This window comes from Rhinoderma darwinii, assembly GCF_050947455.1.
Source record: "Rhinoderma darwinii isolate aRhiDar2 chromosome 2 unlocalized genomic scaffold, aRhiDar2.hap1 SUPER_2_unloc_7, whole genome shotgun sequence".
Taxonomy (NCBI): domain Eukaryota; kingdom Metazoa; phylum Chordata; class Amphibia; order Anura; family Rhinodermatidae; genus Rhinoderma; species Rhinoderma darwinii.
The window spans coordinates 308,489-320,265 of NW_027461731.1; the positions used below are offsets into that span (position 1 = coordinate 308,489).

Below are 11,777 nucleotides of genomic sequence, written 5' to 3' on the forward strand. Positions count from 1 at the left end.
ATTTGTACAAAGAATGTAATAGGAGCAGCCCAGAGGAAGCCGGCGTTACCTGGAGCAACGCCACCTGTAGCTCCAGGATAGATTTTATTTTTTGTAATGAGAATGTACTGCCTTTTAATTGTGAAGTTTTAACTAATGTTTTCTCAGATCACAAGCTTTTATCATTTTATGTAAAGCGTGATTTTAATAAACCGGTGTGTAAGAAGTCCTGGAAGTTAAATGTTTCCCTTTTAGATGATCCACAGGTTTTTACTGATTTTATTGAATTTTACCAAAAATGCAGGCGGGGGAGAGACATGCGTACTCCCATCAGTGCATGGTGGGAGAAAATGAAAAAAAGAATAAAGGAATTTTTTATTAAAAAGAGCGTGGCGAAAGCCAGAGAAAAACATGCTTTTTTTAAAATTCTCAGCACCCGTCTGCAGACCCTGTACAAGATGAGAGATAATGAAATTGACGTTAAAACTGACATCACTAATTTAAAAAAAGAAATAGCTCAGTGCCTGGAGCAGAAAGGCAAAGAAATCATTTTTCGTTCCAAAATTCAGCATGTGGAGGAGAATGAGACCTGCTCCAGGTACTTTTTTAAAAAAATTAACAATAAAAAGGCTATTATTAAAAATATTGAAGGTGTGTCAGATGTACAGGGTATTTTAAGTAAAGTTCATGAGTTTTATGCTGACCTTTTTAGTGTTAAAACTGTGGATCATAATTTTATGCGTGACTCACTGAAGGAGATTACTACTGTTTTAGACCCTGTCTCCCAGAATTTTTTATTACAGGAGCTGACGGAGCAGGAGGTTTTAGAAACGGTAAAGAGTTTTAAAGCCGGAAAAGTTCCCGGACCGGACGGTATACCCAGTGAGTTTTATGTCAAATTTTATGACATTTTAAAAGAGGATCTTTTTAGCCTTTTTTATGAAGTTTTTAATTCCAAGATGCTGCCTAAGTCCTGGCGGAAGGGTGAGGTCTCCCTGCTACATAAGAAAGGTGACATCGCAGTTTTGAAGAACTGGAGACCAATAACCCTTCTGAATAGCGACTATAAAATAATGGCAAAAGTGTGCGCAAATAGATTAAAAGCCATAATACCCCACATTGTACACTCTAACCAGGTGTGTGGGGTGCCAGGCCGCAGCATCTGGGATAATCTTAACCTGGTAAAAGATGTGATTGAGGACACGAGGTCTAGAAGAGGTAAATTAGCCATTTTATCTATAGACTTCGAGAAGGCGTTCGACCGTGTCTCTCATTTTTATCTTTTTAAGGTTTTAGAGCGTATGGGTATACCTGAAGGATTTTTATTATCACTTAAAGCCTTTTATAAAGATTGCACAAGCAAAATTTTAGTGAATGGTTTTAAGACACAGGACGTGATTTTAGACTCAGGGGTGAAGCAGGGGTGTCCCTTGTCCCCACTGCTTTTTATTTGCGCATTAGAGCATCTACTGTGTACAATTCGCCGCGATAAGTTAATACGTGGAGTCCCCCTGCCCGGGGGTGGCGGCGTAGAGGCTAAAGCAGTGGGGTACATGGACGATGTAGCGGTTTTTTGCAGGGACACCCTGTCGCTTCAGAGAACCCTCAGACAAATTGAGTTTTATTGCTGTGCTTCCGGTTTTAAGGTGAACTTCGACAAAAGTAATATTTTAAATATAGGAAGCATGGCTTTTAGAGACATACCCGTCCCTGTGTCAGATAATATTACGATTTTAGGTGTCTCCTTCAGTGAGTGCGATAATGGTTTTATCAGTTGGGACATGGTGGCGCAGAAGGTAAATCAAAAAATATGTATGTGGAACATGAGAAAACTTACCATGGAGGGAAAAGTTTTAATTATTAAAATGGTCATTTTACCCCTGCTTTTATATCTCAGTATGGTTTTCCCTCCCCCCACGGTTTTATTGCAAAAAATTACTAAAGCATGTTTTACCTTCTTTTGGAGTTCCAGAATGGAGAAACTTAAAAGAGAGATTGTGATGAAATCCAAACCGAAGGGTGGCAAAGATTTTCCGAATTTTAACAGGTTTCTTTTAATCAAGTTCTTCAGTTTCTGTTTTAATTCCCTTTTTAAAGAACATTATTGGTCCTATTTTTTACGTTTTAATACAGGGTTTTTAATGCGAAGGTTTGGGTGGTTCAACATTGTTTTATCCTCACCTTACGCTTTTAAACTCTCAATAAACTATGTGATTTTAGAAAAGATAGTGACCTTATTCAACCTGAAGGGAAAAAATGTAAATGAGCTGAAAAATAGTAAAAAATTAATTAAAGACCTAAGAGAAAGTGAGACGGTCAGCAGGATTGAGAATTTTAATGAGGAACGAAGTGCTTTTATCTTCAAAATTATTAATGTGTTTTATCTTTTTAATACACAGATGGACCTGGCCTGGAGCTGCATTCATCAATGTCTTCCATGCCGGGCATTCCAATACAGAAGGAGGCTCGCGAGGTCTGCCGTCTGCCCGAGGGAAGGCTGCCAGGCCGAGGAAACGATTAGACACATTTTTTGGACGTGTGATTTTGCGAAGAAATTTTGGAAAAAAATATTCCCTCTTTTGGTAAAGATGGCAGACCTGAAAGACTTGAATTATGAAGATATTTTATATGGACTATTTGGATGCCCAACCGCGAGCCAAAAGATAATAGCGTGGAAGACGATGAATTGCGCCAAAGAAGCTCTATGGAAGGCCAGGAACATCCTGATTTTTAAGCACGATGTTTTATCTACTGATGATGTTTTAGGTCTTTGTTTTAGCGAAATGTACATTTATTATTTATTAGACAAAAAAAGAAATGCCACCCTTCTTAATAAATGGTTTGTGAAAGAATGGAACTCCAACATATAAAGATTTGCCACCATGTCCCTTTTATGTAATGTAATGCAATGAAATATTGATTTTATTTTTATTCATTTGTACAAAAGTTGGTTTTATTGTAAACTGTATTTTTTATCATGAAATAAATCATTGACACCCCTGAAAAGGGGTAGCCAACTTAAAAAAAAAATCTGTTCTTATCAGTTTAATATCTGATACGTCCCCTATCTGGGGACCATATATTAAATGGATTTTTAGAACAGGGAGATGGAAATAGAGCTTGCTCTGTCCACTCCACGCATTGACCTGGTATTGCAGTATTTCCAGGACCGGTGCACCCTTTCCTTATGTGTTTACTAAAATGAGATTCCAAAAGTGCTTTTTGTGTTTGCCATTGTTTTTGTCTTTCGGATGGGATCTCCCCTTTTAATCCCATTATTTCAACACCTGTTAGACAATGCATTTGTACAGTCATGTGTGATAATGAGCTAATTTATTAAATGCAATTAATTAATACATTGCCACCTCTTGTTTTGTGTCGTCTGTGTTTCTGTGTTTCCGGCATTTCACATTGGAACAGCTCATTCACCTTCCTTGTCTTCTCTCCGCCCTCCCTCCTAGGTAGGTTAAAGAGCTGCACCTGAGCCAGCCACTGATTGATGCAGCACCATTGTCAAATAGTGGAGTGGAGTAGGGGAACAGCAAACAGCCATTAAAGCAGCCAGCCCGCCCGCCCGCCCGCCCGTCACAATGGACCTACCTGTGTACACTAGATGGATGTGATGGAATGTACTGTGGTCCCTACATTTCAAGAAGAAGTAAGAATTGCAGTTGCAACAAACCCTTGCTTGCCTACAAAGAGAGCAGCAATTTGGATTTGTTACTATGTTACCTGGAAGAATAACAAACTGTGCAAGGATGGAGGTTGTAGGAGCAAGGAGAACAAGTTGTCTGTAAAGTTGGTGGATGCCTATTTTCCATTTTGCAGTCCCTTGTCTCCCTCTTGTGGCCTCCTGGAGGCAACTAGCTGTGCAAAAAAAAGACAGCCTGGGGGCCGGCTGTTGCAGTGTTGCCCTCTCAGGCAACACTGAGTGACTGACTGAGCCGCACCGTCTTATATAAAGTTCAGACGGAACTTTGCACGTGTCATAGTGGAGACCTCAGGAGCCAGAGCCAGTTTTCTGACATCATAATGGGGCCTCAGAGATAAAAGCCTGGGCCCAGGCAGTGTTGGTCAGTGCTGCTCAGCAGGCAGCACTGGACTGGATTAAAGCTGATACAAGGTGTGAAAGGAGAAGGGGTGGCAGTGGGCATGCACTTGCTGCTGCTGCTGCTGCTGCTGCTGCTGCTGCCAGTGTTTGCACGGCAGGAGGGCATTTGGGCGTTGCCAGGAAGGCGTTTTTATGTCGATTCCTCCTCTTTCAGCACTGCATTGTGGTGCAAGCAAAAGAAGCAAATCCTGTCTTGCTTCCTCTCCGGCCTTTATTCACCTCCCGCTTAGTAGCTGTGAGTGTGTGTGAGCCTGCAGGGCCCCATGGAATTGCCTAGGAGTAGGCTGAATCGCTGCAAGGGGTGAACAGCAGTATTGGGCAGGCTCGGTCAACGCGCGGCCCGTTCGGGTTATCGCTTCTCGGCCTTTTGGCTAAGACCAAGTGTATTTATACAGGAGGTTTTTAGTCAGAAGGTGCTCAGGTACCCTCTCTCTCGGCCTCGGGGGATCGTCCAGGTTCGCCTGGACTTCACCCCCGTGCTGCTATTTGGGAGAGAGGCTTAGTCCTGAGCAACGAGTTGCGATCCCCCCCCAGCCCTTTGGTACGTCTCAGGACCCCATAGGGCGCAGCTTTTTGCTGTGCGGTTCGGCCTGGCCACGGAAATGGCAGGCGAGCCTGATGCGGTGCCGGTGTATGCCCGGCTAAGGAACTCTGCCCGATTTATCGTGGCAGAGGGTGGAGGCGGTCCACGTGGCGTAAAGTTCTTGGTCCACAAGATCTTGGAAGAACTACTGGCGGTCCACAAGAATGAGATTTTGGCTATCCAGGACTACCCGAAACGAGGAATTTTCGACGTCACCTTTATGGGAGAAGGAATCCTCCGTGATGCCATGGACCGAGCTGAGAGGAGAAAAGGTGAACTCGTGGTAGCGGGAGTCCAGGTAGTAGAACATGCCTTCGAAATTACGAAACTCGTGGTGATTAAAATGTACTCCCCATATGTGAAGGATATGGAAGTGGCAGCATTCTTAGCTGCCTACTTCAAGAATGTCAAACTGTTGGGGAGAGTTATGAACGAGTGTGGAGTGTGGACCGTCAAGTGGAAGTTCTTAGTAACATTGATAAAGGACCCCTCCACCCAAGAAACGAGATTACCACCGGCTCGTTTTAAAATTGGAAATGTGAATGGCGACCTCTATTTTTCAGGGATGCCAAACTTCTGCAGGGCCTGCGGTACCTATGGACATACCAGTTTTAACTGCGATGTCACCTGTAGAAACTGTGGAAGCAAAGAGCACAATATGAGAGAGTGCACACAAGAGAAAAAATGTAATTTTTGCCAAAAAACTGGTCATCTGTACTATTCTTGTCCCCATAGGTACCGAGGCGAAGAAAATGAGCAACCCGAGGCGCCCCCACGTGCTCCACCAGCAGACCAGTCCCACCCCCTGGGAGAGGAGCATGCCGGGGCAGCGAAGGAGCAGCGAGGCACCTGGGCTTCAGTGGTGCGAAGTAATGGAGCCAAAGCGGGTGCCTCGCGGCCAGCAACCTCTGAGGAAAGGATGGAGCCCAATGCCAAAGAAAAAAGGCAATCTAAGAGGAAGGCGGAAAAGGAGCAGGCCACCGATGATACTGGGGCATCCCAGAGGGCTGGTTGTCCAGTGGGTGCCGGGCCTGCTCCTGTACCTGGGTCTCAGGAGTCTGACTCCGAGCAGGAGAACTGGGTAGCGGTGGGTCCCCGAAAAAAGGGAAAACAGGAGCGTGCTGGTAGGAGGGAATCAGGGGAGGAGCAGATGGACACAACCGTGAAAAAAAGTGAGGCTCCTCCTAGGACCACCTCCTCGCCTGACCTGGTGAGGAGGGTGGGCACTGTTCCCTCCCAGATACCGGACACCCCGCCATGTGCGCAACCTCCCCCTCTAAGACGGCGTCATCAGAGCCTGGGGGGAGAGGCGGGGCCCTTGGGGGACCCACCCGAAATGGACCTACGTGGTCACCCAGTTGAGACCCAGGTGACGCTAGGCGAGATTGGGCTCCCCTTGTATGAGATAAGAGTTGCTGGCACGGCCCTCAGTGAAGGTAGTTCCTCTCCCTTTTCGTCCCTCTTTGCAGGCGATTCGGACGAGGGTGGGGATATGAGCGCAAACGAGAGTTCTGGTAATGCTGGTGGAGGAAATGTCTGATTTTAAGTTCCACGAATATTTATTATTTTAAAATCAAGACGTTATTTTAATCTCCACAATGTCAGAAGTAAAGGGAATCTCCCTCAACGTGAGGGGCGCCAAGTCCAAAGTTAGAAGGGTTGCTCTCTTCAGCTTTTTAGCTGGCCTGGCAGCCTCTGTTTTTTTCCTGCAGGAGTGCGGCATTCCCCATACGATGAAGTACCATAAATACCAAGAGGATTGGAAGTATGGTCCATCAGTCTGGTCTGGATCTAACGAGTCCAGATCAGCAGGGGTCGCCATTCTTTTTAAGGGAAATGTTTTAATCGATTTTATCCAAGAGATTCTTCCAGGACGTATTTTATTGGTTAAGGCTTTTATTGACGGTGTGAAATGGCAGTTTTTAAATTTTTACGGCTCACCAGATAAAAATGAAAGAGCAGAAATGTTAGCGATTTTACCTCTTTTTATTAACACGACTGAGCCTTTTATCCTCGCAGGTGATTTTAATTGTATCCTGAGGGGGGAACGCCGGCTTACCAGCGCTACAAGCAGAAACTATGACAAGACCTCTGGACTGCTCAAAGATATGGTGGGTGATTTTAAATTAAAAGACGTTTATAAAGAGTGTAACAGGAGCAGTCCAGAGGAAGCCGGCGTTACCTGGAGCAACGCCACCTGTAGCTCCAGGATAGATTTTATATTTTGTAATGAGAATCTACTGCCTTTTAAATGTGAAGTTTTAACCAATATTTTTTCCGATCACAAGCTTTTATCATTTTATGTAAAGCGTGATTTTAATAACATTATTAGTAAAAAGTCCTGGAAGTTAAATGTTTCCCTTTTAGATGATCCACAGGTTTTTACAGATTTTATTGAATTTTACAAAGAGAGTAGGCGGGTGAGAGACACACGGGCTCCCATCACCGCATGGTGGGAGAAAATGAAAAGGAAAATAAAAGAATTTTTTATTAAAAAAAGCGTGGCGAAAGCTAGAGAGAAGCAAGCTTTTTTTAAAATTCTCAACACCCGCCTACAGACCCTGTACAAGATGAGAGAACACGAGATAGAGGTACAAGACGACATCGCCAACTTAAAAAAAGAGATAGCTCAGTGCCTGGAGCAGAAAGGTAAAGAAATTATATTTCGTTCTAAAGTACAGCACGTGGAAGAGAACGAGACCTGCTCCAGGTACTTTTTTAAGAAAATGAACAATAAAAAAGCTATTCTTAAAAATATTGATGGGGTGTCGGATGTACAGGGTCTTTTAAGTAAAGTTCATGAGTTTTATACTGACCTTTTTAATGTGAAAACTGTGGATCGTGATTTTATGCGTGACTCGCTGAAGGAGATTACCACTGTTTTAGACCCTGTCTCCCAGAATTTTTTATTGCAGGAACTGTCGGAGCAGGAGATTTTAGAGACAGTGAAGAGTTTTAAAGCAGGTAAAGTTCCTGGCCCGGACGGTATACCCAGCGAGTTTTATGTCAAATTTTATGATATTTTAAAAGATGATCTCCTAAACCTTTTTACCGAAGTCTTTCATTCCAAGATGCTGCCTAAGTCCTGGCGGAAGGGTGAGGTCTCCTTGCTATACAAAAAAGGTGACATCGCAGTTTTAGAGAATTGGAGACCAATAACCCTTCTGAATAGTGACTACAAAATAATGGCAAAACTATGTGCAAACCGTTTAAAAGCCATAGTACCCCACATCATACACTCTAACCAGGTGTGTGGGGTGCCAGGCCGCAGCATCTGGGATAATATTAATTTAATAAAAGATGCGATTGAAGACACAAAATCTAGAAACGGAAAATTAGCCATTTTATCCATAGATTTTCAAAAAGCTTTCGACCGAGTATCGCACTTTTATCTTTTTAAGGTTTTAGAGCGGATGGGTATACCTGAAGGTTTTTTACTATCTATTAAAGCCTTTTATAAAGATTGCACAAGCAAAATTTTAGTAAATGGTTTTAAGACACAGGACGTTCTTTTAAACTCTGGGGTGAAGCAGGGGTGTCCCTTGTCCCCACTGCTTTTCATATGTGCACTAGAGCCTCTGCTATGCGCAATACGCCGTGATAAACAAATACGTGGAGTCCCCCTGCCAGGGGGAGGCGGCATAGAGGCTAAAGCAGTGGGGTACATGGATGATGTGGCGATACTTTGTAGGGACACCCTGTCGCTTCAGAAAGCCCTAAAACAAATTGAGTTTTATTGCTGTGCTTCCGGTTTTAGAATAAATTTCAGCAAAAGTAATATTTTAAGAATAGGAAGCATGGTTTTTAGAGACGTACCCGTTCCTGTGTCAGATACTATTAAAGTTTTAGGTATCTCCTTCAGTGAGCACGACAATGGTTTTATAAGTTGGGACATGGTGGCGCAGAAGGTAAACAATAAAATTTGTATGTGGAATATGAGGAAACTCACCATGGAGGGAAAAATTTTAATCATAAAAATGGTCATTTTACCCCTTCTTTTATATACAAGCATGGTGTTCCCTCCCCCAACAGTTTTATTACAAAAAATAACAAAAGCATGTTTTACCTTCTTTTGGAGTTCCAGGATGGAGAAATTGAAACGAGAAACGGTAATAAAGTCCAAACTAAAGGGTGGCAAAGATTTTCCTGATTTTAATAGGTTTCTTTTAATTAAGTTCTTTAGTTTCTGTTTTAATTCCCTTTTTAAAGAGCACTATTGGTCTTACTTTTTACGTTTTAATACTGGGTTTTTTATGCGGAGGTTTGGTTGGTTCAACATAATTTTATCCTCACCATACGCTTTTAAATTACCAGCGAATTACGTAATTTTAGAAAAAATAGTGGCTCTCTTCAATTTAAAAGGGAAGACCGTGAACGAACTTAAAAACAGCAAGAAAATAATTAAAGACCTGAGAGAGAGCGAGACGGTCAGCAATGTAGAGAATTTTAATACGCAACGATGTGCTTTTATTTTCAAAATGGTTAATGTGTTTTATCTTTTTAATGCACAGATGGACCTGGCCTGGAGCTGCGTTCATCAATGTCTTCCATGCCGGGCATTCCAGTACAGAAGAGGATTCGCGAGGTCTGCCGTCTGCCCGAGGGAAGGCTGCCAGGCCGAGGAAACTATAAGACATATTTTTTGGACATGTGACTTTGCAAAACAATTTTGGAAAAAAATATTCCCTCTTTTGGTGAAGATGGCAGACCTAAAGGACTTAAACTATGAAGATATTTTATATGGACTTTTTGGATGCCCAACCGCGAGTCAGAAGATAATTGCATGGAAGACGATGAATTGCGCCAAAGAAGCTCTATGGAAGGCCAGGAACATCCTCCTTTTTAAGCACGACGTTTTATCGGTTGATGATGTTTTAGGTCTTTGTTTTAGTGAGATGTATATTTATTTTTTACTAGACAAAAAAAGGAATGCCACCCTTCTAAATAAATGGTTTGTGACTGACTGGAACTCCAAATAAATAAAGATTTGCCCCATGTCCCTCTACAAAAATTTTATGAAAATTTGATTTTACTATTGTTACAATGTAAAAATTCTTTGTATTTATCTATGTAACTGAAATGTGTTTTATTGTAAAATTGAAATTTTTATAAATAAATCATTGACACCCCCGCGAGGGGGTAGCCAACTGAAAAAAATCTGTTCTTATCAGTTTAATATCTGATACGTCCCCTATCTGGGGACCATATATTAAATGGATTTTTAGAACAGGGAGATGGAAATAGAGCTTGCTCTGTCCACTCCACGCATTGACCTGGTATTGCAGTATTTCCAGGACCGGTGCACCCTTTCCTTATGTGTTTACTAAAATCAGATTCCAAAAGTGCTTTTTGTGTTTGCCATTGTTTTTGTCTTTCGGATGGGATCTACCCTTTTAATCCCATTATTTCAACACCTGTTGGACAATGCATTTGTACAGTCATGTGTGATAATGAGCTAATTTATTAAATGCAATTAATTAATACATTGCCACCTCTTGTTTTGTGTCGTCTGTGTTTCTGTGTTTCCGGCATTTCACATTGGAACAGCTCATTCACCTTCCTTGTCTTCTCTCCGCCCTCCCTCCTAGGTAGGTTAAAGAGCTGCACCTGAGCCAGCCACTGATTGATGCAGCACCATAGTCAAATAGTGGAGTGGAGTAGGGGAACAGCAAACAGCCATTAAAGCAGCCAGCCCGCCCGCCCGCCCGTCACAATGGACCTACCTGTGTACACTAGATGGATGTGATGGAATGTACTGTGGTCCCTACATTTCAAGAAGAAGTAAGAATTGCAGTTGCAACAAACCCTTGCTTGCCTACAAAGAGAGCAGCAATTTGGATTTGTTACTATGTTACCTGGAAGAATAACAAACTGTGCAAGGATGGAGGTTGTAGGAGCAAGGAGAACAAGTTGTCTGTAAAGTTGGTGGATGCCTATTTTCCATTTTGCAGTCCCTTGTCTCCCTCTTGTGGCCTCCTGGAGGCAACTAGCTGTGCAAAAAAAAGACAGCCTGGGGGCCGGCTGTTGCAGTGTTGCCCTCTCAGGCAACACTGAGTGACTGACTGAGCCGCACCGTCTTATATAAAGTTCAGACGGAACTTTGCACGTGTCATAGTGGAGACATCAGGAGCCAGAGCCAGCTTTCTGACATCATAATGGGGCCTCAGAGATAAAAGCCTGGGCCCAGGCAGTGTTGGTCAGTGCTGCTCAGCAGGCAGCACTGGACTGGATTAAAGCTGATACAAGGTGTGAAAGGAGAAGGTGTGGCAGTGGGCATGCACTTACTGCTGCTGCTGCTGCTGCCAGTGTTTGCACGGCAGGAGGGCATTTGGGCGTTGCCAGGAAGCCGTTTTTATGTCGATTCCTCCTCTTTCAGCACTGGATTGTGGTGCAAGCAAAAGAAGCAAATCCTGTCTTGCTTCCTCTCCGGCCTTTATTCACCTCCCGCTTAGTAGCTGTGAGTGTGTGTGAGCCTGCAGGGCCCCATGGAATTGCCTAGGAGTAGGCTGAATCGCTGCAAGGGGTGAACAGCAGTATTGGGCAGGCTCGGTCAACGCGTGGCCCGTTCGGGTTATCGCTTCTCGGCCTTTTGGCTAAGATCAAGTGTAGTATCTGTTCTTATCAGTTTAATATCTGATACGTCCCCTATCTGGGGACCATATATTAAATGGATTTTTAGAACAGGGAGATGGAAATAGAGCTTGCTCTGTCCACTCCACGCATTAACCTGGTATTGCAGTATTTCCAGGACCGGTGCACCCTTTCCTTATGTGTTTACTAAAATCAGATTCCAAAAGTGCTTTTTGTGTTTGCCATTGTTTTTGTCTTTCGGATGGGATCTCCCCTTTTAATCCCATTATTTCAACACCTGTTGGACAATGCATTTGTACAGTCATGTGTGATAATGAGCTAATTTATTAAATGCAATTAATTAATACATTGCCACCTCTTGTTTTGTGTCGTCTGTGTTTCTGTGTTTCCGGCATTTCACATTGGAACAGCTCATTCACCTTCCTTGTCTTCTCTCCGCCCTCCCTCCTAGGTAGGTTAAAGAGCTGCACCTGAGCCAGCCACTGATTGATGCAGCACCATAGTCAAATAGTG

General features: G+C 43.1%; 3 non-coding genes across 3 annotated transcripts; all 3 read left to right on the forward strand.

Annotated features, from left to right (window-relative positions):
* Positions 1–2,974: 2,974 nt before the first annotated feature.
* On the forward strand, positions 2,975–3,162 carry LOC142682076 (U2 spliceosomal RNA). The gene has a single exon (XR_012853881.1). It is a non-coding gene; the product is annotated as a U2 spliceosomal RNA (small nuclear RNA).
* Positions 3,163–9,789: 6,627 nt separating this feature from the next.
* LOC142682079 (U2 spliceosomal RNA) lies at positions 9,790–9,983 on the forward strand. Its single transcript, XR_012853884.1, has one exon. It is a non-coding gene; the product is annotated as a U2 spliceosomal RNA (small nuclear RNA).
* Positions 9,984–11,246: 1,263 nt separating this feature from the next.
* On the forward strand, positions 11,247–11,437 carry LOC142682021 (U2 spliceosomal RNA). The gene has a single exon (XR_012853835.1). It is a non-coding gene; the product is annotated as a U2 spliceosomal RNA (small nuclear RNA).
* Positions 11,438–11,777: the final 340 nt, after the last annotated feature.